Source organism: Pteropus alecto, unplaced genomic scaffold (genome assembly GCF_000325575.1).
Source record: "Pteropus alecto unplaced genomic scaffold, ASM32557v1 scaffold57, whole genome shotgun sequence".
NCBI lineage: Eukaryota > Metazoa > Chordata > Mammalia > Chiroptera > Pteropodidae > Pteropus > Pteropus alecto.
This window is the reverse complement of record NW_006442508.1, coordinates 11343243-11370940: the sequence shown is the minus strand read 5'-3', so window position 1 is coordinate 11370940 and position 27698 is coordinate 11343243. Positions and strand designations below refer to the sequence as shown.

The 27698-nt window shown below is 43.0% G+C and overlaps 1 protein-coding gene and 1 pseudogene across 1 annotated transcript in view; both read left to right on the top strand.

Moving 5' to 3' along the window:
* Window positions 1–27698, top strand: part of IGFBP7 (insulin like growth factor binding protein 7) — a 68551-nt gene that overhangs the window by 28599 nt on the left and 12254 nt on the right. The gene's annotated exons all lie outside the window — the stretch shown is intronic.
* LOC112471541 lies at window positions 6392–6510 on the top strand (annotated as a pseudogene).

The window sequence follows — 27698 nt, the reverse complement described above, 5'->3', positions numbered from 1 at the left end:
ATGCCTCAAAAGGTATCCACGCAAGGCACACTTGTTAAGTACCCAGGTTGGGATTTTCACTTCCTGTGCTGACAAATAGAGGAAGCTCTGTAGAGGAAATGGGTGTTGACTTCCAGGGGAGGAAAGGTGAGGTGGACCAGATGGCATCCCTCAGCATCCTCAACCCACTGGAGAAATTCCTGTAACACTGGCCCAGGAAGAGCAGAGAGCCAACATGGATAGCCTCTTGGCAGGGGAAAGGAAAGCAGCATAGTTTTAGAACACTTCCACTGGTACTGCTGATCCAACTATAATGTCTTTGAGCACGTTCTTTCCCATTGGCTGTTTGGTTTGTTTCCTCACATTTCCTGGACAGGTGTGTATTATGGAGAAGGGAGCTTGTTAACTTCAGTAAAAACCCTTCATGTATCTGAAATCAAGACTGGAATACCTCAGTTCGTTGTTTTGGGAGCACTCAGGACCAACGTAGGTAGAACACAGTTGTGTCATTCTTCTCCTTTGAATTGTAAGCAGGTGGAGAAATGGCCTCGTTTTGAAATCCTAAGTATTCCCATACTCAATTTTAGACATTTCTTGCTTTTCTGAGAATACTTTATTTTAAAAAGCAAATCTTCAGAAACACATTCACTTGTTTGTTGGCTCATTCATTCATAATTCCTTCATTCCTTTGTGGGGATGAAAAGAGCCATATTGATGGGCCATTATTCAGAAAACTGGGAACCATAGGATGAAAGTTCTGGAGTTAAACCTACCGTAGAATCCTGCCCCTGCTAATGATAACTGTGCCACTTACCTAACTTTTGATAACCTCTGACTTCTCACCTGTAAAATGGGGCTAATGAGCACAACCACTTTATTGGATTCTTGTGAGAAATACCTTAAATAGTAAGTAAGAAGAGCCTGCACTGTGCCTGACACATAATAAACTCAGTAAATGGTAGTAGTGGCAATATTGGTGGTGACGGTAAAGGCAGTAGCAATTTTTATAATTAACAATTATTAGTGGAACCAATAGCATAAGAGTGATGGGACAAAGCACTGTTGTGTGTCATGGGGGAATAGATTGCCGAACAGGAGGTACTTGAGTAGGTTTCATGTAGAATTTGATTTGCTAGCTTTCCTTTGAGCTCTTATTATTTTTTTAAATCACCTGTTAGGAGAGAAGTTGGGGGATTCCTTTCCCCTTGCAATTCATTTTCTATTACATTCCTGAGAACTGCAGCTTCGGTACCAAATTCAACCGAAGGCTACATCCCAGCATTTGCATTGACCTTGGAGTGCCAGAGTAATTATTCTGTCAATTATTTGACTTTTTAAAGTGTGCTTACATTGACGAAACTCTGCAGTGGAGGACCATGTTAATGTGTAACACAGAGATAAGCAAGGTGCTGCTCTCTCTCTTTTTTTTTTTTTTTTTCATGGCTGTTCAACTGGAAAACCAAAATGGTTTCTATTTGCATCTCATTGAGCAGTGTTGAAAGGTGGGGGAGAAAAGGCTTTTACTAATGAAGTACAGCAAGATGTGAATTTTAGCAACACAGAATGCAGTGAATCACCTGCAGTTTGTTTTTGTTTTAAGAAGAAAAGTAAATTACAAGACAATGTAATCTTGCTTGAAGAAGTGATGGTATTCAGCAAGAAGACAGCAAAAAGGAATACTGCGAGTTGATTGAGCCAAGTCAGTGTGTGCTTCTCTTGTAGATGGAACGAATGATTCTCACTTGCACGGATGGCAAGGTCCTTTTTCTCACCATAAATAGAAGGCATCGATCATTGGGGCTGGGGAAGAACATTTGAGACAATAAGAAACAAATAACTGCAGCAGGAGGCATTGAGTTGAGCCAGGAGGATGGGGAACCCTGCTGGCAGAGCCAGCTCTGCCAAGGTGGCAGCTCCCAGGCCTGCAGGTATGGGTGGCAGATCTGGTCCTCTGGAGCCCTAACAGCTCTGTTGGTAACTTTCCATTGTTAGAACAACCTCCTAGTCGTCATCAGTATCCAGGTGCATTTCTGAAATGCCTGACTGCTCAGGGCTCTGTAAGCTCTGTATTAACCAGTCCTCAGACACCTAGTATGCCTTACGAGCAAACAGAGGAGCAGGGTAGAGCCATTTTTTTTTTAACTCTAAACCCACAGGTGAATGGGAAATGCATATATGTATCACTGACCCATCAAGGGTAAGGGTGTTTTGAGGGAAGAGAGAAATATTGATAATTAGGAATGAAGCTCTGGAATTTCAACTAGAAGAATTGTGTTGAAGACTGAGACGAGACTGAAAGCAAACACTGGATCTTTATACCACTGTTTCATCAACGGCAACAAGTTGTTTACTTGTATGTTTGTTAATTGATATGTCAAGGCAAAATTTTAGGTTACCTGTAAGGTGATATGGAATAGTGGTTAGGACCCTGGGTTCTAGAACCAAATCGCCTAATTTTGAATCCCAGCTCTACTATTTTTGAGCCTTGTGACTTTGGCAAATTTTTCAACTTTTCTGTGCCTCTGTTTTCTCCTCTGTAAAATGGGAGACAGCCCCAACCTCACAGGATTGTTGAGAGGGTTAAAGGCCCATAGGGAGCAGTCAGTGAATGGATGTTGCTGTTATTAATAGGCCACGAGCAAGTTGAGGGTAAAAAAGTAATGTGAAATTGGATTATAGAGTATTGAGAATTATAGAGTATTGGGAATTATGAAGAAATCATTTGGTTCAACCTCCTTCTTAACCGGGAAAGCAAATTCTATCACATTTTAAAATAATCCTCTTGAAACCGTAAATAACAGTGACCATTTATTGAGTGCTCGCTGTGTGCCAGCCATCGTGGGAAGTCCTGTGCATGTATCATAACAATTCCGCTGATATTACCCCATTTTAAAGAAGAGAAAACTGAGGCTCAAAATGTTAAGTAACTTACCCACGGTTACCTACATTAGAACATGTTAATATGGCAATTCCTTTCCCTTTGTGTTCCATTTTCTATTATATTTCTGAAGACTAAAGCTTTGGTACAAAATTCAGCTGAAGGCTCCTACATCCCAGCCTTTGCATTGGACTTGGAGTGCCAGGATAATTGTACTGTTGATTATTTAGCTTTTTTAAAATGTGCTTACCCTAACCTCTGCAAAGGGAGGACTGATTAATTGAAGCAAATATTTAATATCCATGCTTTGTTCCATATAAATCCAGTGCATCATATTTTGAAAAAATGCTTTCATCCTGTTAATCTTGAATAAATCATTTCCCAATGCTAGTGAGGTTAGCTATTTAAAAGGTATGATAATATTAAATGATAAAACAATTTCCTTTGGAATCAATTGGTTTCGACTAAAAAAAATGAAAACTTCTTCCCTGACAACTCTCAGCCATCGCTCATATACACACAACTGCATTTAAGGAAGTCTGTTTATTGTTGGATATCTTTATCTGCCAATAAACACTTTGTTACCTTGACCTTAAATATGTAACACATCTTTGATCTTAGTGCTTACTTCTGGAGTAACTAAAATCAAGACTTCTTATCCTCTGACATGGCATCCCTTCAGATGTTAGAAGATATTTGACAGGTACTTCCCTACCTCAGGTTTCTCTTTAAGTTAAATACCCACATGCTTTCTATGTTGGTTTTCAGGCCCCACACCACCCCTTGATGGGTCAGTTCCACTCTTAACCTCTTGAACAGGACCCAGGGCTGCAGGGCTGATCGAATCAGTACAGAACACAGTGGAGCCAGGGGCACACACGAATGCAGACCAAGAGGGCCGGCCTCTAGCCTCATAGCCTCACTGATGTCGTGGTGGGCTCCGTGGTTAAATAGTGAAAGCAGAGTGAAGAGTCAGAGCCAAGGGAAGAAGTTCCGAAAACTGTTTTTCTGCATGGTCCATGGCAGAGGCTTTGTCGGTATTTCAACTGAGAATTTCTCATTATATTGGTTCTAACAGAGATACTTGGTATTCAAGATTTTTTATAGACTATTCCTATATAGGTTCGAAAATGAAGAGATGTTTCTTTTCATAATAGGGGACAGTCATAGCTATGTTTATCATGGATCCATGTTACAAATAGATAAGGATGCATGGAAAGGGAGATATTTAAAGTCAGATATTGAAAGATTTGGGTGGCTCCTTTATGAGCGAACTATTATACTACTCTGCTTTGTGTCCACCCTTCTCAGGTGTGGAATTATTGGACTTTTTCACTTGTCATATTCTCTGTAGCTTTTCAACTGCTGTGTTGAACTCTTCTTTCCCTTAAAGGCATTTAGTGCGTTTTTTTAAATAATGTTTTTGCTTCACTGAAGCTTAGTGTGCTTTTTATGGTTTTATAGTTACCTTGCAGAAATCTCATTAGAAAAGCACTTTAATATATTACTTGGCAACGAGACATCTGACAGTGTTCTAGTTCATTAGTTAGGAACCCTTCCCAAACCTGGAGGAAGGGACATTCCTCTGTGGATAGGGAAGCTTTGATCGCTACTGCAGGGGCCAGGATTTATTTTAATGCATTTTGGGTGGAGGGTAAAGGTCACTCTAAATCTGGCAAAATAAAAATAACACTGATTAAGAAAACAATGAAACATTCTTGAAAAAGAAATGTATGAAAGTTAATATTATTCTCTGGTATCTCCTGAGTCCTTTGAAGACAGAGCTCATTTTATAAAATGGGTTTCCTTTCATGGGCAAGAAGCTAGTTAAACAGTCTCACACCAGATCACAGATTACATTGCAATGATCCTAATGAGTATAGACTTTTCAAAGCTATATTCATTTTACCATGAATAAATGGATTCAAGTCTTATTCGAGGGTTTTTAATTTTCAACTTTGACTTTGCAAACTATCAAATTCCTTCAAAGCTATGGTGTGCAGAGAAGGTTCTGAGTAATAGGATTGCTTATTTTTCAAGAAAGATGCCCTTTAGCAAAGCACTAGGCTTTGAAATGTGATCAGTCAAGGGTCCAGCAGGCACAGATTTCCCCACATGACACTGTTTCTTGTTAAGTGCCAACCAGATTTAATATCTCTCATACACACACACACACACACAAAACTGCTACCCTGCGGGCTTCTAGTGCATTCAAAGTAGACAGTGCTATATTGTTTTAACACAGATTAAAGCAAATGAGGTACAGTTGCTAAGTTTCTAACACATGACAGTACTTGGGTGCTGGTGACTGGTGACTTTTTTTAATTTGGGAGCTGTATCTTTTTTAATTGAAAGACTTTTTTAAAAGCAAGCTGTCTGAAAAGGTATTTTTAAAAGCTCAGTTATTATAATGGTTATAAATAGGATAGAATGCAAATGGTGCTATGAAAGAGGGCCTTTCTCTAACTTCAAGAGAAAGGAGAAGGAATGGAGAGCTTTGACAAGAGTGACTTAAGCCCCTGAGGTAAGGCTGAAGAGTAAAGTCGAGCATCTCATGTAGCGAGATACATGAGTGAAGCCTGAGTACTTTCAGACTTGCCTGAACAAGAAGCAGAACCCAGATGCCAGTTCTGGCTCATTTTTACTTTTGCACACCTCCAGAGGCGGTAGGAGAGGGGAAGGAAGGAAGGGGCAGAAACAATAAAATGGTTTTGTTCTGGGTTAGAGATGCATTTTCCAAAGAGGAAATCAGGACAGGCAGTTTGGGGACCTGTGTGTTCATACCAGGACAGCGGCTGTGTGAGCTGCTGATCTCAGGCAGGTTACTAAGTTCTTCTCCGCCCCCACCCCGCCATTTCCTCCCCTCCATCTAATAGGAATCAGTATGGCTCCCAGTCAGCTCCACAGAACTGTGCTCAGGGTTGAGTAAGATAACACACTTTTTAGAAAGTTCTCCACAAATGGTCAGTGACTGGGGGGAAGTTGTAGGCAGTGGTGATGACTGTGGTGTTGTGTCTGGGCTGACTTATAGCCTGGCCACTTACTGTGTGGGGCCCCCAAAAAGGCCCATCCAGGGCTGACCCTCATGATCCAGAGTCCCTAGTGATCTTGGGCAGTTCTGGGACATTCTTTATAACCACTTCCCTTCCCCCAGCCAGGGTTCACAACCCTCAGAATAAAGCATAGAAAAGCTGTTCAAGACAAGCCCTCCTATGCAAACCCAGGGTTTTGAAAGCCAGTATAGACTTGCCTTCCTGAATATCCTCATCTCCTCCACAGCAAGGATGGCACAATACCAGTGTGGCTCTCTTAGACCCGTCACGACACTGACAGACTCCAGCTCCCGCTGCTGGGCTCAGCCCTGGGACTGCGGGCCAAGGGCCTTCTGTGTGCTATTAGAAGAGCTCCGCCCACTCAGTAACTATCCAGGGAAAAACAAAGGGAGGCCATTTTACCTTGCATATGTTGGAACTCTTCAGTGTTGGAGACCTGGGATTGCTAACTCTAAGCCTAGGTGATCAAGAAACTGGTACAGTCTATGGCCACGCCACCTTGAACAAGCCCAAACCCATCTGATCTCAGAAGCTAAGCAGAGTCGGGCCTGGTTAGTACTTGGATGGGAGACCACCTAGGAAGGCCAGGTGCTGTAGGTGTAAAAAATAAAATAAAATAAGGGATAGTAAGATGACAAGGTCTTTGCAATCTGTGAGGTCAACCAAGAGTTGCCTCGCCTAAAAAAAAAAAAAAAAAACTGGTAACAGCGCCAGGCTAAAAACAAGCCTTTTTTTTTTTTTGTCAGCGCAGATGGAGAAAGGAAATAGACATGCTAGAAGTGAGAGCTCTAGATAGGCCTCCTACGGACTGACCTTCTCTCCTTACGCATGCGAAACTCCCCTGATTTGATAAGAAGTGTGCTCAGTGACAGCAAGGAATGTAGTGCTTGACTGTAAGAGGCTTTCCACAGGCTGTAGCAGGAGGAGCATTCTTTGCAAATTCCAAGCTAGTGTTTCATACCCCAGATATGTTAAAAACGGTGCCTTCAGTAGGACCTAGAGCTGTGTATTGGTGGGCATCACTTTTGGCCAAATGATACTCATGCTGCACCATGTACCAATTCATATACTTCCTCTAGCAGGTTTTACTACTACCATGTGCACATGGACCCGAATGGCTTTGTTAACCCAGTGGGCCAGGTGTGTTCAGAGCAGAAGAATTAGAGTGTAGTAGTATAAAATGAACACATGCGATCTATGTACAGATAAATTGGCCTTTTTAATTAGCCCTTTTATTTCAATAAATTATTTAGTATATTCAGATGTATGTGTTACACCATTCAAGATTAATCCACAAGATTGGTTACATTTCTTTTTCTGGATGAATCAGGTAATTAGAAATATGCACTGAGGCTCCCCCCACACCCTGTTCATTGCTTGTTACCTCTCCCCCCAGTTATGAGCTGGCTCGAGTTGTCTTACACATCCAGAAGAGAAAACAAAGGTGTTCTTATTTAACCTTTTGGCTTTACATTTTGTATATTTTGATTTGACAGTGATTCTGGTTTCAGAGAGGTTCAGCTACAGTAAGAGACTGAGAACCTTCTATCATTATAAATTTGGCGTGGGGCGTCCACCTCATTGAACTAGAGCATAATGCAGAGGAGTGACTTCTTCCTCCCACAGATTAATCTTTTTAAATGGTTTGCACTTTTATCTGTCTCCAGAGGGATTTGTTAAATGTGATTTTCAGTGGGAATGTGCTTTTTTCAGTTTGTTAGTTATAATGGAAATGAATAGATAATTAGAATCTATGTTAAGATAATAAAACAATAAGACTTTGGGGGGTGGGGTGGGGTGGGGTCGGGGAGAAAGACAGGAGAGAGGAAACAAAGAGAAAAAGCTCTGCCAAAAAAAAAATAAAGAAAAAGCTCTGTCAAACACAAAATGGGTATTTCTTTATTTTTCATTTTTATTTAAACCAGCCTCCTCTTTATAAAATTAATTTCTTAATAAGACAACATAATACAGTGAGTCTGACCAAATTTTGAGGGGAAAAAAATGTCTCAGTCTAGGAGGACTTCTAGAAGAAAGACTCACATCAAGACTCCTGTAGGAAATCTAAAGAGAAAGGCTCCTGCCAGAGGAACTTCCGTTTGTGTTTTGCTGTAAGAGATCATAAACTACTGAGAGAGATAGAAATCTCAATAATTGGAAGATGCGTGGTTCCTGTCCAACTTCTCCCTGCTTATTTGCTGACTTTATTCTTCTCTTCTGTTCCTTGCAGCCCCATGGATGGCCCAAGACACTCTGATGGGCATTCAAGTATCCACACCAATCTGAGTTTCCTTATTGGGCAAATAAGTGCCTCTTGATGGTAATATTCTGTCTTGAAACAATACAAGAGGAGAGTATAACAGTCTCCTTCATCCTGACTCCTGACAGCTCAGATCAAGTTGATTGACAGTTGGAAAGCCTGAGAGCAGTAGGCCTGGTGGGAGCCAGCCCAGAGTTTAGTCACCCCCTTGGACCTCCCTAATGTCTGGGCAGGAGGCTCAGAATGTTTCTAGTTTTGGCTTCCTCAGAGCTTCGGCTTTTCTCTCATGTCCTTCAGGAAGGGGCCTACACCCTACGGTGGTAATTGAAAAACTTCACAGAATTAACTTGTAATGTAAAAAAAAAAAAAAAGAGCAGGCTGAGGAATGACTGAAGAGGAAGGCTACTCCAATTGTCAATCTACTTTGAGAACATTAGTGTATATTCTACATTTAATCATAATTTGCCCCTTTCTCCTTATCCTTGTATGTCCAAAGTTTCCTTTTATTTCCCTCCATGCCCTCACTAATCTCATTCCTGGTTTACTTTGTAGCAATGATAATTAGGTATGTGCACCATGAAAATACAACCCTTCATGTGCCATTTCATCTCTTTTGATAATTTTTTCCTTCTTTCTGCGGAAAATGATATAACAGAAACTTGCCATCTATATGTTCTGCATTTTGACGCAATCATGTATTAATGAATAGAAAGTATTTCAGCCTTTTTTATTTTTTTCTGCCATTACTGATGTAATTCACGGCCCCTCTTATCTGTGCATTACCTCATTGCTTATTTGAGCCTTCACTGGTTTCTGTTTTCCCCTTTGCCCTATTCCTCGGGTATTGTGTCTACAAGATCTTTGCTGTAAGGACAATTAGAAAGTAAACTGGTGATGTCAGTCCTTTGATCAGAGTTTATCTTTTCAAATGTCTAGGTATTTTTTTTAAGCCCACTTCTTTTGAAATCTCAACATATCTCTAGATCAGTGATCCTCGAACTTCTTGCAATTCCAACATCGTGTCTTTGTTTCGTTGTATGACATCCTACCTCCTGTCCTACCCTGTCAATCCCCTAAGGGAAGAGAGCAACATTTTTCTTTCATTGTAAAACATTTTTTTTTTTTTTTTTTTTTTTTTTAGTTTTGTGGTGTTTTTGAGATGGTATGACTCTCATTTCTGGAGTATCGCAAAAAAAAAATCACTGCTGTGAATCTTCGAAGGTCGTTTTAATCTCATTTATTTATTTATTTATTTTTTGGTTGGGTTAAAAAACATATAACATGAAATCTGTCCTAAAACTTTAAGTATATAGTACATTATTGTTAACGATATGTATATTGTTATATAACAGATCCCTAGAACTTTTTCATATTTCAGGAATGAAACTATATTCATGGAACAGCAACTCTCCATTTCTTCCTCCCCCAAGTCCCTAGCAGCCACCACTCTACTTCTTGCTTCTGTGAGTTTGTCTACCTTTGGATACCTTATGTACGTGGAATCATGTAGTATTTGTCCTTCTGTGGCTGGCTTATTTCACTTAGCATAATGTCATCGAGGTTCATCCAGGTAATATGTGGCAGGTGAATCTCAGTCACTTAAAGTGTAAATACAAGTCTTCCTCCCACCCCCACCCCAGAAAAGCCCCTTGTATTTTCTGTGGCTGTTTAAGGTAACAAGTAGCTCATAGTTAAGGCTTATGTTTTGGGGATCTTGGAAAATATAAGTTCCAATCCTTTTTTATGTAATCATGAAGTAACATAAAATATTCTAGATTGGTAGAAACAAAGAACATGTTAAGAATAGTCCTTGAAAACACATATTATCATTATCACAGTCATATTTTGGGGGTTGAGCTACAATGGTCCCAAATCAATAAACGTCCATCCATGAGGACTCTGTGTAAAAGTGGATTTTTTTACCTTATCCCTTGGGAAGAGAACATTATGGGGGGGAAAAAAAAAGCAATGAGAGGGAAAAAAAAACCCTCATTCTCCAAAAAGATATTGCAGTTAATTAAGGGACAACTCAGTTGATGGTGGAGGAAGTTCAAAGATGTTGTTTTAGTTATTTATTGCTACATAATAAATTAGTCTAAAACTTAGAAGCCTAAAACAACAGTAAACATTTATTATCTCAGACAGCTTTTGTGGGTCAAGAATTTGGGACTGGCTTATCTCGGTAGTTCCGGCCTGGGGTCTCTCATAAGGCTGCGATCAGAATGTCAGGGGAGACCACAGTCACCCACAAGCTTGGCTGGGATTGGAGGATCTGTCTGCATACTGGCTCACTCACATGACTGCTGCCATGAGGGCTTAGTTCCTCATCACACAGGAGCTCTCCATTGTGCTACTGGAGCATCCTAGCAACATGGCAGCTGGCTTCTCCCAGAGCAAGTGATCCAAGGAGAAAAGCAAGAAGGAAGCTGCAATGCCTTTAATGACCTAGTCTCAGAAGTCACACATTGTCACTTCTAGAAGTGGGTCACTAAGTCCAGCCCACACTCAAGGGGAGCAGTATTAAGTTCCACCTAAAAAGGGAGGATTTGATAAGGGGAGGGGAGACCCATGCCACAGAAGGGATGAACAGGACCTGGACCAGATACTCTAGTGACACTGGGAGACAGACAGGGAGAGAAAGACTGTGGACACAAGCTCACATATATGGTTGGTGTGGGGCTGGGGTAAGAAATGGGGAGAACCAGAGGAACAGCTGGCCGGGCAAACCAGAGAAGTTATACAGGTAAGGGCAGTGCTGACCAGGGAACAAAGGTGGATGCTCCAGGCCAGCCCAGGAGCTTAGCACTCCTGAAGAGAGGAAGTACTTTTTAACCATCAGCCAGCCTTTCATTAGCTGTTGTTGAAAACTGAAGTGCCATCAGGCCCACCTCTCCACTAGAGATACTCCTTCAGCTCAGCAAGGAGCCGGCCCACGTTTCTGTGGTGTGGGAGGAGGGCTAACATCTTGGTGTTGTTTGCCTCTGGAGTTGCCCCTTTGAACGGGTTCATCTGTTGGCATTTTCAGAACTCTACGCCTTAAGAATGAACCCTTTTGTCTTTCTACTGTGGAGTTCGATTCTGGGGATGACCTCTGTGTTTTCTCCGAAGCTGAAATTGTGTTTACTTTCCAGATTGCCCTCCTAACCTCCATAGACTGAGTTTATTTGTCGTGATGGATGAATCAGAATCTCAAACTCATCTGTGGCTCCAGCTCTCTTGGCAGAGAACACGGAAAGATATATTTTGCTTATGTGTGTGTTCTGGGAGGACTTTTTCTTTGTTTTTCTGTCTCAGCCATAGCCCGTGGGCGAGCCTGCACCTGGGACCTTGACAAGCCTCCATGCGTGGGCTGAGGTCACATGGGGAGTTCTACCCAGTACCATTTGTGATGGTCCCGCATTCCAGAGCAGGCTACAGTTTTCCAAATCCAAGGCTCAAGGGAACTAGGGAAATTACTTTCCTGGAGCCAGCCTTATCTTATTTGTCCATATTCCATTCATGCAAATTGGAAAGACTCCCGCAGCTAAGCTGTGCACTGCCCCTCTGCCTAGGAAATGTAACTGTGGATGCTTAAAGGCTTTGCTCAGCGCCTTTTTAATCTCTGTTTCACACTGTTTAAATGGTGGCCTGCTGATTGAGAACAGATCATTTTTTTTCTGTGTTATTTATAAAGCACAAGGCTGTGAATTCATATCGTTCTAGTTCCTTTTCTGCCGGCATCCAAGAATGAGCTTAAACATCCAGGCAAATGTTTAACCCCCACAAGCCTCATCCATAAAATGAGGATTTGGATAAGATGGATCTTAGAATTCTAAAAAAGTTCATTGGCTGTAATTTAGAAACATGAAAGTATTAACAGGGAAGGCTTTATTTGCTATAAGAGGAGAATCTCAATACTGTCTCCTATGGCTCATCCCACTAGAAAGAGCGTGGCTCTTAGTGCAGGGATCCCAAACCCCCAGGGCGCAGACCGGTACCCATCAGTGGCCTGTTAGGAACCAGGCCGCACGGCAGGAGGTGAGCAGCTGGCAAGCGAGCAAAGCTTCATCTGTGTTTGCAGCTGCTCCCCAGCGCTAGCATCACCGCCTCAGCTCCACCTCAGATCATTTCATTAAGCATTAGATTCTCATAGGAGCACCTGTCCCTGGTGCCAATAAGGTTGGGGACCGCTGCCTTAGAGGGAGCTTTTCCTCTACGTGTGGAATCTGCAATTCTTCTTTCATGTTTGTACACAGATTTTAAGTGGATCCTTTTTCACTTAAAACCTCATATAAAAGTTTTGGACATCTTTGGATAACTGGGGCTTATGCTTAGCTGGTTTTCTTTTAAAAATCGTTTCCAGTATAATGTTATTGCTTGGCAACACAGACTTGCGCTTTTGCACTTTTAGGTAGTTGCCCCAAACTTCACTGTGGTTTCTCCCACAAAAAGTCTGACCAATGACCTTCAATTTTTAAATCTTATGAATTGATGAATAAAGGGGTATTACGCTATAGAGTCAGTCTTTATCTTTTGTCTCCCAGTCTTTAAGTTGTTTAATGAGACAGCTATTTCTTTGTGGATTTTTAACATATGATCTATGTTAGCATAAATATAAAAATACAGAATTAGCACCTTTGACTATTTTACCAGTCTAGTTGAGTAGCTGAGTCAGGAACATAAGAAGAGCATACCTGAACATTGACCTGTTTGTACCTCTGAACAGCTGAGGACCAGTTTTTAAATAGGCCACAGTTAATCGAAATCTCTGCACTTTAACTTTTCCCAAATGCTAAAACATGCCCTTGTACAAACCCTGAAATAAAAGTACTGTGGATCCACTATACATGGGTTTTCTTCATTTGACCTATGCAGTTCAAACCCATGTTGTTCAAGGGTCAACCCCACCATTGGCAGACCATGTACGTGGAGGGCCGACTAGTTACACCTGGATTTCTGACTGTGCAGAGGTCAGCCCCACATTGTTCAAGGATTAACTGTAGTTATAGCTAGCTAGGCCCCCAAAGGATTTTTGATAATCATCAGCAAAGAAAGCCAGTTTCTTGGAATGGCTCCTTAACCCTTACTGGTTAAACCTTCATACACACACACTGAAACCTGGTTTATATTTTGGTGGTGGCATTGGTTCTGTCAGCTGCTTAACAGCTTGTTGGTCGTCTACTCAATGCTAGGCACTGGGACACAGAAAAAAAGTAGAAATAATAAACTGGTGGGAACTTCCTGCCTTGAACCCACAATCTGGTGGGATATGCAGACACAGTTACAATGCACTGCAAAGATGCAGTGATAAGGGTAAATACAGGGAGCTGTAGAAGAAGGAAGAAGGAGGCCCCTATTCTAAATGTGGAGGGAGGGGGAGGAGATGGGTGGGATGACAAAGTGATGAAGAGTAAAGGGTGATGAGGAAGGAAGGTTTGCCAAGGGAGGTTTGTAAAACAAAAAAATAACTAAACCGAGACCTAAAGGCTATCTAGGAGTTAACCAGGCAAAAGTGGGCAAGAATGGGAAATGGGCAGAATGTTCCAGAAAAAGGAGTGGCATGTGCAAAGGCTAGGGGCTAGGGATAGCAGGGTACATTTGAGGAACATAAGCTTATGGTGGCTGGAGCTCACAGTTTGGGATGAATGTGGCAAGAAATGAGGCTGGGAAGATACTCGGGGCCAGATCTTATTTATTCTGGACTTTATAGTTTAGTAAATATATTCATGTAGGACCCTTATTTCCTTTCTGGCCATTATACATTTTTTTCTCAAGATGAAGACATGAATCTAAAACGTATCTAATCTTAGGAAACATTTTTACAAATTTAAAGACTGCTCGGCTCTGCCCAGGAATGTTTACTCAGTGTTAACATTGACTTTTAAAGTTCTCGTAGGATTCCTGCCTATATAAGGTACTTTCTAAAAAATATGGCATCATCTTTGTGATCCGCAAGAAAAAACATAAAGCATATTTTCAAATACTGATTTTCACACTTAGCATTAATTGAAACCATTAAAATCCAATAAAAAGGATTGGAGTTCCTAGATTGTTTTATTCTAAGGTGAGGGTAGGACTCTAACCGTATGGTCACAGTAGGGTTAACATCTGCCAAGCATTCAGTATAAGGAGGGTAATCCTCACCTATCCGGAGTTGCAAGTCCAGTTAGTACCCAGAACCAGTAAGATAACACCTCCAAAGCCTTTCAGGCCAGAGTCTGAATGGTGAGCCGTAACCTCTCCTCACGTTTCTAGCAGTCGTGTGATATGTTCTCCAAAACACGTTCATGTTTTTATTCTCGTTTTTCTTTTCATCACAATAACTCACAAACATAACTAATCTCCTTGGCTCAACATTGACAACCTCAGCAATCCAGTCCGGCCCCCAGTTCTCCAGATTTCTTTTCCTTCTATCCAAACACCTCAACCCCCGACAGAACAAGACAAGACGGAGCACGTTGGCCATATGGGGTTATGTAGAGGGGTGCCACAGAAGCCTAAGGAAAGCTCTGAGTTTGGACTCAGGAAACTAGACTCATGTCTTGGCCACACAACTCCCAGTCTGGGTGACTTTGCCCAAGACACCTAGCCTTATTGAATCTCAGGTTCTTTATCTGTAAAATGACTAGCGTGGCTCACAAGATTGTTGGGAAAATCGAGATGGAATAATAGATGTAATAGCTCTTTGTGGATGTAGATCCCAATACCAACATAAAGTTGAAAACATCTGCTCCATGTTTTCACCAGCTTACATGCAGTGCTGAAGTTCAATTTAGTTAGTATCATTGTGGATCTTTCTCAACTTTCATATCATTTTCAATAGGGATTTTCCCTTAAAGCAGTGGTCTCCAACCCCTAGGCTGCGGACCGGTACTGGTCTGTGGCCGGTTAGGGACTGGGCCGCACAGCAGGAGGTGAGCGGTGGGCCAGTGAGGAACCTTCATCTGTATTTGCAGCCACTCCCCAGCGCTAGCATCACCGCCTCAGCTCTGCCTCAGATCATCAAGCGTTAGATTCTCACAGGAGCACCGGTTCCTGGTGCCAAAACGGTTGGGGACCACTGCCTTACAGAACAAATGCAGCTGGGCAGCCATAGAAGTCAGTGCTCTAATTAAGGGATGGGTAGTAAAGTTAATGATGACTGGATGACATTTTTCTTTTGATATCCCGTAATTATTAGGAATTAAACCTCTGACCAGCCCAGTTTTATATCTGATGATCAGTATGTTCCGGACCGTTCTTTAATTTCATCTTCTGAGCATGTCACTGGAAAGCTATCTAGTGTTGACATTGTGGAATATTTGTGGAATTGTTATTCCTCGTTATTATTGTGTAGGTAAAAATGCTGCTTTCTCATTAAAAAAAAAAAAAAACCTCAAAACTGCCTCCAAATGGGATTTCTCTCTCCCAGCTCCAAAGATCATGACCTTTAGTTTTCATAAAGGCCAAGTGCCCATGGATATGTGGGCAGAAATGTGGAGACAGGTTGCATTGTTAGCCAGTATCATATTTGTCCCAATGACCTTGTTCTTATTTTTCCTGTTTGAAAACACTTTGAGTTTTCTTCTCTTCAGCTATCAGTTTCACTGATTCATAGGCCCAGAGACCATAGTCCTTCCCCATGGACAGGCAAGCCTGGATCTTTTCCACCTCTTCACCCTTGTTCACAAGCTTCATCTTTGAAGCCCCCAGATTCCTAAAGGGGTCACACATTTGTTAAAGAGAATCCTTGAAAATGTACCCTAAAGAACTAAAGAGGCATAAACTGCAGCTTCCATGTCAATTTCAAGATCAAGAACATTTTCTTCCCCAAGTCTATAAGGAATAAGTTTCGTACTTCTATGTGTGGCTGCTCTGAAGAGGTGCCAGATCTGAAATCCCAGCTGCTCCACAAGGAAATTGTTTTCTTTATTTAAACAAAAGAACAAAATTTCCAGGGCTAGAGCTGATGGCTGCTCTAGAAGGAAGACCTGCAGAGGGAAAAGATGGTTCTATGAGAGGCCCAGCTTTCTCCCTGATGCTCACCTTACCCTTGGATACTGAACCTCAATTTGCATGTAGTTGCTCTCAATTCTTGTAAAGATGTAACATATTCATCTTTAAAACCCAGTGTACTATTGAAACCATAGAAACCCCTTTCCTTGTTTCTTCTTGCATTGCATAAAGAACTATCAACTCAAGGAAAACAAAAACAAAACTCCTTCCCCCTCAAAAAAGCACCTCTAATTATAGAAAAATAACCGCTGCCTAAAAATAATTAAAGTGCCAAAGTAAAGATTTCTGATCCAGTAAATTCTAGTAAGAGCAGCAAACAGTATGCCCCCAGGGTCCCTTCTGGGATAACCACTCTGTGCATTGGCATAGCTTTCCTTTACCTGCTTCCCGTTTCTCATAACTCACACCCAACAGGATGGGGTCCAGGTTGTCCCCAACCCGGTAAGAACAAGCATGATTGCCTCACTAATGAAAAATGTAAAATCCTTATTCAGAGCCCCCCGGTTGCCACCAGAGAGTCCTCCTACCCTGTGATCACAGAGACATATCCACCCATTTCCCAGATTTTCAGAGCCGTGTTGTTTGTCACTTCTGAGCCTCATTGTGCAATCTAGTTCTTCCAAGCCCAGATGGTCCACTGCGCACACATCTAGCACCTTCTCTGATATGAATTTCCTCTCAGCACTCAGAAAGAATGTCTCGTAGTTGTGCTGGAACACAATGCGTGTTCACAGGGGTTCACAAAGCAAGTACACAGCGGCGCATATAGTAAGTACCCAAGACACACATACAAGAAGAATTCGCCCTCAGAGGAAGAGGGGCTTTCTGTTCCCGTGTGAGCCTGAGGGATAGCACTAGAAAACAGAACAAAGGAGAAAAATGTCAAATCCTACTAGGAAGCTGGGAGGAAATCTGAGAACACTCAGCAAGCAGAGATAAACAAAGGATGAGACTTGGGGTAAACAATTGAGAGCTTTCAGTCTGTGGACATCACAAAGGAGTACAGAAAATAACCAGAGGGTACAAGGGAAAGAAGGAAAAACACTGAGAAAGAACAGGGGGAGCTGTTATGCTGGCTGATTAACGTCTGGGGTTGTCAGCCAAGAAGGCAGCTGTAACCATGAGAGTTCTAAGTGAAAATGAGGCTGGGGCCTGAAGGGCAAAAACATCACCAAGTACAAATGCCAGGCACTGCTCTTAGCCTGAAGTGGGCCGGCCATTTCCTCACAGATGCCTCATATTTCATCCTGTCCCTGGCCTCTTAAAGCCAAGTCAGATGTGTCTTAGGCGCTCTTATATGACATAAGCAACCTGAAAGGGTCTCAATTTAGTGGGATTTTAACTAAGATCCACAAACTCCAGATGCAGAGTCCCCGTCTCTGCTCATCACCATTAGCAGTAGAAATTAGAGGGCAAGGGTGGGGCTGGGGATGTGAACCAAATGTTTTATTTTAGGAAAATAGAAAATGACAGAAGAAGAACTATTAAGACTGAGAGCAGGCAACTCAAAGCTCTGACACAGGAGAAGAAGTCAGACACTGCCTACCATCTCCTCATGACTTAAAACAATAATAACAATAAAGTATTCTTATTATCAACTTTCTATTCTCTTCACCCTTCGCTCAGCCCCTGGCACTTTTCTCTCTCCTCCTGGAATACCTGCACCTCCCAGGCGTCCTTGGCCTTTCTCTGAAAAGACTTGGGAGCATCGTGTCTTCAAATCTGTCCTCCTTTCTTACTTTCCACCTTCCTGTCTTTCTTATTACTTACTGTCTTCTGAAGCTGTGTTTAAACTGAGTGGTTCCTCCTAGGGAGTTTTAAAAAAATACCAGTACCAGGCCCCACGCCCAGACCAGTGCGAAACTCTAGGGGTGCAGGCCAGGCCTGGGTGCTAGTTAAACGCTACTGGAGGAGCCCCGTATGCAGCCAGGATTGCCAACCACTGCGAGACAGAATCCTTCGAGGCTAGTTCCCGGGTGGCTGGAGCTTGCCTTGTTGGCTCCGAGTCTGGTGTCTGCTATTCCTGCAGATGCTCTTCTGTGAGGTCTTTTCCAACATGAATAACCTTCTGGGGACCGAACAGATCTACTCTTTTTGATAATTCTTAGTCTAAAGTGACCCTATGCTGCACTGTCAGTTCCCACAGGCTGTTTCTAGAGCTCTCAGCCTGGCCTGAGGATTTGCTGGGACTCCTACAATGTAAATTTCTTCCTTGGGCAGAGAGTGGAGCTGAGGGCTTATCTAGTTCTCAGGGAGCTGATGAACTTTAGCCTTCTACCAAAGACCCCGGATAGGAAGCTCCCTGGAACCCAGGCTGTCCACTGGACAAAGGATAGCACAAGTGGCCCCGTAGTAGAATCTTCCCAGGGCCTCTTGGGAGTTCAGGCCTCGGCCTTCCTCAGCTTCCTGAAGTGTTCTGGTCACTGGGTTTAGCAAGTCCAATCCTTCTGAAGTTGAAGGCTGTGTGGGAGTCCTTCACATCCTTTCCCCCAGGGCAGGTTTCGAGAACATCTATTTCTTTGGGACTCCACAGACTGCAGCCCTTGTTAAGTCAGTGCAGGCCTGTGGACAGAGAGAAACTGAGGGTAGATGAGCCTCCAAGCTCCGAAAAACAGCCCCTTACAGCTTGCTTCAGAAACACTTTCTGAGGCCTGCTAACGCTGGGCACTGGATGTGTGTGTGGGGGAGAGGTGGCCAGGGTCTCAGTGATGAACGTTCTGGAGGAACTCACTGTCTAGGTTTCTGGGAACCCCAGAATTGGGTGGCAGTAAGTGCCCTCCTGTGTAAACGTCCCCACCCAATTCAGTGCTTGTGGGATGGGAAAAAGTGACCCAAAATTTTAATAGATTGGATTTAAGGTGAGTCATAGTCCAGACAGGACAGGCCCACGAAATGCAGAAAAAGTATTTCCAAGGCCACGGCAACACAAAGAAGACACACCCACATAACTAGGGCATTTCCCTTCCTACAGGTACTCCATATAAAGCCAGTTCCTTCATGTGCCCAAACCACATAAAAATCTAGGGTGCTAATTTAACTTGTGTGGACATCAGTCAGTCTGGTATTTGATGGTAGTTTAGGTAGTTCGACTTCCGTGGGAGCTCTGCAGCATAAATGAGCTCATCCCTTGGCAATGTTGCTGACACAGCCCAGGTTAGCTCATCCACCACGCGGCCACCAAAGTGATCTCTGCACCGTCCACATCTGAACCTGGCTTAAGATCCTTCGTGGATTTACTTCGCCTGATGCAGGCTTTCTCCAAGGATGACCCCAGACCACGTGTCCCACAATCACCTGTAGGTGGAGGTCTCGATGCCCTGGAGTTAGCACCCTACCCCGCCTTGTGCTAGGCCTGTACAAGTTAGGGGGAAAGAATAAGAAAACATGATCAAGTAAGAAATTTGTTTGCAAACAATAAATAGTTAATCAATTTTATGTTCCATGGTCAGTTCACACTTATCGAGTGATAATTTTGAGACACTGCAAGATTCACAGTCATCATAGAAAGACATCTGAATTCTGTGCTGTCTACACTCTGGGAAAAAATACACAAGTAGACTCTGGCAAGATCTTCAGCATAAAAAATTGGAGCCAACAAGGGGTGTCTCATTAACCCAGAGGCAAGTAGGAGTCAGGAAACGTAATTTACAGGGTCCGTGTGTGCCATCACGAGAGTAGGATCGTGTGGAAAGTCTGCTTTCAACATGGGCTGCCCCTGCAGACAAGTGGCTGGTGGCTGAGCAGCGCGTCAGCTGTCTGCTTCTCTGCATTACCTGGGGTGGGTAAGGATGGGCTGGAGGTCAGCGGCCAGCTGACAGAATTCCCTCCAGAGAAGCTGCCTGTGGCGGAGAGAGCCAAAGCCGTCTTCCTTCCACACGAAGGAGCCCACCTCACCCTCCCAGGGCTAAAATGTAAACTAGACAGTGTTTACCTTGGCACCACTGGTCTACCCATCTGTATCTCTTCCCCTCTCTCCATCAGCACCTTCCCTTTGCCCAGGTGATACCTCAGATGCCGTCTAGGCCTGAATCCATTCTTTCCCCTTCTCCAGTCCAATGCCTGCCTTGGGCTGGCATCCTGCTTCTGTTCACGGGGTAGCAGCCTCCCCTTACCCAGGCCCACAACTTTTGACTCATTCCTGTTTTCCTCACAATCAGTCATTTACTGGATAGTGTTAGTTCTTCCTCAGTAATCTCTCAAGTCTGTCCCTTTCCTCTCTGTTCCATTGCTACAAACTTGATTTAGGCTTCTAATCCCCACCCTGTCTCAGTCCTGCTGCAAAGGCCTCTAAAATCGTCTACTGAAATGCCACTTGAAACTTGTCTCTACAGCATTCAGAGAGACACCCTTGACCATAAAACCCTACCTCCTATGCCTCCCTTTGTACCCCACACCTTTCTCTGCACCCCACGCCAGAGTCTCAGCTCCTCTCCTTCACACAGCACTCTCCCTGAGCCAGACTGCCCAGCCTGCTGTTCTTCCAGCAGGCTGGTGTCTTCCTGCCTCTGCACCTCCGCTCGGGCGGGTCTCTGAAGGCGAAAACCTTCCTTGACAGAAGGCTTACTTCTGAACTTCAGGGCCTGCTCAGATGCCATCTCTTTTCACCAGCCACCTCAGGTTCCAGTGATATATTATCTCTATTTTCTGAATTAGCAATTTGTATCAGCTCCAATCATAAGGAATTTTCTTTGAAATAAAAACAGTAATACTTACTGTTTACCCCAGGCCAGGTACTCTGCTAATTACTGTATCTCGTTTGAACTTTCTGATGATGTAATGACTTAGGTATTATTATCCCGTTTCACAGATGAATAAACCGAGGGATGTTAACAAGCGTCCCATAACTCAGATGTGGCAGAGCAGAATTCCTGATTTCAAAGTCTATGCTCCAAACCCACTGCAGGCCATTACCTCCCAGCATTTTGTTCTCTGTCTAAATGTGTGAAACCTCCGCCATCCCACCCCAGTGTGTTGTATTTGGAAAAGAGGAAGCAATTCTTACACATTTTTCTGCTGGCAGTGTTTGGCATTATAAACTATTGGTTCTTCATTCCCACTAAAGTATAAATGACTAACCATAGCTACCATGACTAGATGATGACTGTTCCTTAAACTAAAACCCTGAAATTAAATCTGAACTTTGCTGCTTAAGGTCTAGCACTTTTTTTTTTCTCCTGCTCTTGCTGTCATCAGCTAATACCCTTGAGACTGTACGCTAGATTCCCATACCAAGGTCCAGCTGCTACGTCACTCCACCTCTGGAAGTTCCCGAAATGACTTGCCTTGGCAAGTGGCTCTGCTCTTTAATTAGCCATACCGTTACTGCTTCCCCTTATTTAATATCAGGAAGTTTCCAAGTGTTTCATCTCCTTCCCTGTCTTGGCCATAGTGCTTTCCTACTATTCTTTTCCCATTTTCTACTTTTGTTTGGTGCTTTTCCCTTTCGATGTGTTATCAGAATTCAATCTGCAGAGTTGTCCAAGCCAAGTTGTCTGGATTCTTTATCTCCATATGTGGTATCTCACCTCTTTCTTCAACCCTTGTTTTTTGGTATGAACGTACATACTCTTTAAACTATTCCAGGAGTGTGGTTTGCAAATCTGCCGTAACTTACAGAAGTCTCTATACTCAGCTGACCTAGCTATGTTAATAAATAGAGCTATAATGCAAATTATATAACCCAGCATGATGTACAAATCCTTTGTTTTTGATGTGAGGATGATAGATGATCCTTTCTCCCAGCAGACCTACCCTCCTCATTAGGATTTGCTTTACTAATACATATTCAAATTAATTTGCATCCCTTGATCATTTAATGATTGATTGGCAAGTGGGCAGTAGTCAAGACACATTGCTTACAGCAAGAGAAAGTCAAGTGGAGGATTAAAGAAAATCATGATGAATCATCTGCCAACTGATAAATGAAGGGTAGACGTAACACCACTTTGGTTAGGATCCTTGGCAGTGTGTGCACTCATGCATTTTCAAGACAGTGGATATCTTCTCAGTTCTTTTTGCCTCATCATGTTATGTTGTTCTTAATTACCTACTGCCCTTTACCTATTACATACAATCTGGGATGTCCCTCCTTCCAAGGAACATGAAGAACATCTGATTCCAGAGTTCTTTACTCAGTTCTAATTCCATCAGGACACAGGCATCTTCAGTTAGCCCAGTTGGGGAAAGCATTAGAGCACAATGATGCACTAAATTGTATGGCACTAACCGAACCCAATAGGATTTAAAAGGAGAAATAAGGGGGAACTGGAGTTGTTAAAAGTGTTAAAAAGAAATGAGACTCCAGCCTTAGAGCTTCGAATAAATGATAGGGCATAAATAATAGATGAGAGGAGGGAGGACATTCTAAGTACAGAAGTGCATCAGCAAAAGCAGAGGTTCTGGATGTGGTAATGAGCATGTAATGGTGTGTATGATTGCTGGGCGCAGAGCATGAGTTTGGGTAGAAGTGAGAAAGAAGAAAGAAAGTAGGTTTTCAGAATAAAAATGGAAGAGATGATGGGGGAAATGAAGACAAAAATTATATATGTGTGTGTGTTGAATCACAGTTTAATATGATAACAAAATTGGATAAAAAAAATGACTTGGAGAGAATTTGACTTTTGACCATTTCCCAGGCCCAATGGAGTATATTCAACTCCAAAACACAGCCTCTCCTAACATCTTCTACGCAGCTCTGTCAGAATTTTTAAAAATTGGCTAACCAAGTAAAGGCTAATACCTTTATTATGAGTCCTATACACTATATTTAGGGAGGCAAGGAGGTGAATTGGACTGATTTACAGGAGATGAGGGCTCCAAAGCCAGGTTGTAGAGCCTCAAAGCTTTGTGGATATCGAAGAGGCCATCTGACTGTGCTCTTGGACATATTCATGATAGGTACGTTCACTTCATGCCCAGAGAAAAGATTCTCAGACCTGCCCTGATTTCATCTTCTGTAAAAATAGGTATGTGGCTCGGTCAAGGTCTCTTGGCAATAAGCGGCTGACAAGAATCCAAAGTCAAGTGTTCTGTTCCCCAGTGCTTTGCTATTTTTTTTTTTTTAAATGGTAACATGGCAAGGACATCTTAGGTCATGTCTGGGAGTGTCTTGCGCTCTATAGGAAATTGTTCACATACTTCTTTTACATTATCCCCATGCTTTTTATAGGATAAGTTTTAACTCTGTCCTCTCTACGTCAACTTTATGTAAAAGCATCTTGAATGAATTGCTGGTCAGATTCAAAATTAATTCCGGGTCTTCTCTTCATGACATTTGTGTGTTTTGTGAGAAGTGCCCTTCTTACTTTCTTCAGAACCAAGCCAAAATATTCCGGAGGCGGGGGGCAGTCATTTAATTCTGTATACAGGATGTTTGCTAGACAGACCTGCGAGCAGCCCAAAGTCTTGACTGGAACAAAGGCAAGGACAAGTAACTGAGCCTGTCCTGCTGTTTGTTCTGTACATTTACATATTCTGTGACTTGCTTTAAGTGGAATCCAAATGCTGAGCATGATTGGGTTGTTACCCTTGGCTTGGCCTCCAGGACTGATTTTGAGCTTTCTGCCTGAAAATGAGCTCAGAGTGAACGAAAAGTTTCTTTATTTTTAAAAACAAATTCTGGATCTGCTTTGGCATTCTTGGAAACAAAAAAGGCAAAGTCGACAGAGTTAGAAGTTACTTGGTAAGGAGGCACTTTGCTGAACACGCCCCTGTGGTGGAACAGAACTTTCAGGGACTGGGTTGCACGGTGGATGTGCAGCTTGCCATCCTTGTGTGCGGTGAACTTGCTTATTAGTGAGAGATGTGGGATGATAGTTCCTTAGAGTGGGGGAGGGGAGCGTAGTGTTGTCAGATCTGCCATCCGATTAGCCCAAAATATTGGCCCAAAATATTTTCACCATCCCATACATATAAGACTTGTCCACCCGCTGTCTCTGTGGGTCACATTAAGTCTTTTCCGTACTCTTTCTCACCATGGATCGCCACTCATCTTTCTATACTGCTGGTGTTTTACGCCTTTATCAGGAATTTATCCATCCCCTCTTCACATTCTGAAGGAATTTCCGATTTCCAGACCAATGAGCGGCAAAGAACCAGGCAGAGTTTAGTAAGTAGGGGACCCTGTGGGTATTTGCACTGAACAAAGGAAGCAGGAAGACTCTGCAATCTACGGCTTCTTCTAACCCGGGGAGCCAGCCAGCCTCCACCTACTCCAGGAAGTCAGTTGATCGCTTGAATATTAGTCTAACCATTCACTGATCTGAGTATCCTATGCGAGAGACCACATGTCAAAACCCAGAAGCCATTCTGTAGGTTAGCACTTATGGTTTTGGTATTGTTCATTAAATTTTTCGTTACATTACTGAATCTAGCATTTGTTCAAGGACATTTGAAATGGCCAAGCATTTCTGTGACTGTTGTGCAGCAAACTGTCCCCAATGTCCCCCTCCCCGGCCTGTCCACCCTATCCACTCGACAGGAGTCAGCGAGTAGTACAGGTTTTTGTTATATGAGAATCTTGTAGCGTTCTAGGGATAGCCTGGTAGCAGGATTGACAAAATCATTTCTGTTTTTAGGATGGTCCAAATATTGACTCAGCCCATTAACCTGGGGTATTACATGTGTTCCAAGGGTTAGGAGAGAGGAACCCACAGCACGATTTATCCTAATCTCGAACCCCCTGGTGCTGGCTCTCTTCGAAGGTATTCCTGGATTCAGATGTTTTAAAAGATTCTTGCTCCTCCTCAAATGTTCTGCTTCCTGGCATAAGGAGAGGATTGGAGGGAGATGGATATAATGGCTCTGCCCTCTAGTCAGTGCTTCAGTTTTAATACATTAATTCTAAGTTATACTATGGTTTTTGGTGCACAGATAGACCCTCGACAGAGTTAGAAGTTACTTGGTAAGGAGGCACTTTGCTGAACACGCCCCTGTGGTGGAACAGAACTTTCAGGGACTGGGTTGCACGGTGGATGTGCAGCTTGCCATCCTTGTGTGCGGTGAACTTGCTTATTAGTGAGAGATGTGGGATGATAGTTCCTTAGAGTGGGGGAGGGGAGCGTAGTGTTGTCAGATCTGCCATCCGATTAGCCCAAAATATTGGCCCAAAATATTTTCACCATCCCATACATATAAGACTTGTCCACCCGCTGTCTCTGTGGGTCACATTAAGTCTTTTCCGTACTCTTTCTCACCATGGATCGCCACTCATCTTTCTATACTGCTGGTGTTTTACGCCTTTATCAGGAATTTATCCATCCCCTCTTCACATTCTGAAGGAATTTCCGATTTCCAGACCAATGAGCGGCAAAGAACCAGGCAGAGTTTAGTAAGTAGGGGACCCTGTGGGTATTTGCACTGAACAAAGGAAGCAGGAAGACTCTGCAATCTACGGCTTCTTCTAACCCGGGGAGCCAGCCAGCCTCCACCTACTCCAGGAAGTCAGTTGATCGCTTGAATATTAGTCTAACCATTCACTGATCTGAGTATCCTATGCGAGAGACCACATGTCAAAACGCAGAAGTCATTCTGTAGGTTAGCACTTATGGTTTTGGTATTGTTCATTAAATTTTTCGTTACATTACTGAATCTAGCATTTGTTCAAGGACATTTGAAATGGCCAAGCATTTCTGTGACTGTTGTGCAGCAAACTGTCCCCAATGTCCCCCTCCCCGGCCTGTCCACCCTATCCACTCGACAGGAGTCAGCGAGTAGTACAGGTTTTTGTTATATGAGAATCTTGTAGCGTTCTAGGGATAGCCTGGTAGCAGGATTGACAAAATCATTTCTGTTTTTAGGATGGTCCAAATATTGACTCAGCCCATTAACCTGGGGTATTACATGTGTTCCAAGGGTTAGGAGAGAGGAACCCACAGCACGATTTATCCTAATCTCGAACCCCCTGGTGCTGGCTCTCTTCGAAGGTATTCCTGGATTCAGATGTTTTAAAAGATTCTTGCTCCTCCTCAAATGTTCTGCTTCCTGGCATAAGGAGAGGATTGGAGGGAGATGGATATAATGGCTCTGCCCTCTAGTCAGTGCTTCAGTTTTAATACATTAATTCTAAGTTATACTATGGTTTTTGGTGCACAGATAGACCCAATGGAACAGAATAGAGAATCCAGAAATAGACTCATCCTTGTATGGTCAATGGATTCACCACAAAGGCACCATTATGATTCAGTAGGAAAAAAAGGATCCTGTCAACAAATGGTGCCAAAGCAATTGGGTTTCCTTGGTGGGGGAGGGGTGAACTTTTACCTCCACTTCATAGCATACACATAAATTAATTCAAGATGGACCACAAACCTAAGTGCAAAATGTAAAAACTTATGAATCTTCTTATAGCAGAAAACAGGAGACCTTTACAGACTTGGACTAGGTAAAACTTTTTTAACAGGACACAGAAAGCACTAATCATAAAAGAAAAAATTTGATAAATTGGACTGTATTAAAACTGTAAATATCTTAGGTTTTAAATTATGCCATGTGAAGAATCCATGGCATGTCTCGAAGATCTGTGGCAGAAAATCAGGCTAGAATTCCTCCACATACACTCCAGGACCCTCCCCCTGATGAAGGTGGATGGCTGTGCTCCCTGTGCTGGCTACAGGAAGATGGATGTGAGTTAAAATAAGTGTGTTGCAAGGACGAGGTGCTGAAGCCTTGTAGTAAAAATGCTGTACATTCTTTGTGTGGTTTCGATACGTGAGCGGCAGCTTTGTCTCTGAGCCCCTCCAGATCTCTAAATACTGGTGTATTCTTCTCAGAACAATTCCTTGAGATCCCTTGAGCTTTGAGATTATCCTCCTAAGTCAGTGTCTAGGAAGGAGGAGAGCCACATAGAGGCCCTCAGAGAAGTGAGCAAAAGCAGTTTAAAGTCTAGCCAGATCCGGTTCGGTGGTGTCCAAGCCCTGTGGTCCCAGGGCCCTGGAGGAAGCCTGGGATGGGGGGGCGAGGCCCTGCCCAGCCCTTTGCAGGGTCCTGAGTTGCTGCTTTCAGAGTAGGAAGCATTGGAGACAGAGACAGAAACACACATAAACACAGCACCACCATGATCACCACATCCACATTTGCAACAGAAAAGCCAGGACCCCTGGCCAAGATAGAGGCTCCCTCTTTAGACCTATGGTATAGGGGGAAGGAAGCACGGAGTATATTTAGAGCTTTCAAAACTTTGATTGTTTTGTACATTCTTATAAAGGAAAAAATTAAATTGCCCCAGAGATTTAAAAAAAATCAGTTTCTAATACTTGAGATGAGTGGGAAAAATCTTACATGCTGGGATCATTTCCTTTCTATTTCAAGAAATTAATAGTGTGCTAGAAATAGCTGTTGCAGAAGGGGCGACTTCATGCCCTTTGAATGCTGACTGTGTCACAAAACTCTCCAGGCCTGAAGGGGAGGTTGTCCCTTTCCCAGGACTTGATGCAAGATGACCCTGCACTCAGACGGTCGGCTGAAGACCCAGGGCAGCGGACAGCTGAAATTCAGAGGGAAGGATTAACTCATTCATTCAAGAAACGGCACTGAGCCTGAGTACAGCGCACTGTTGCAC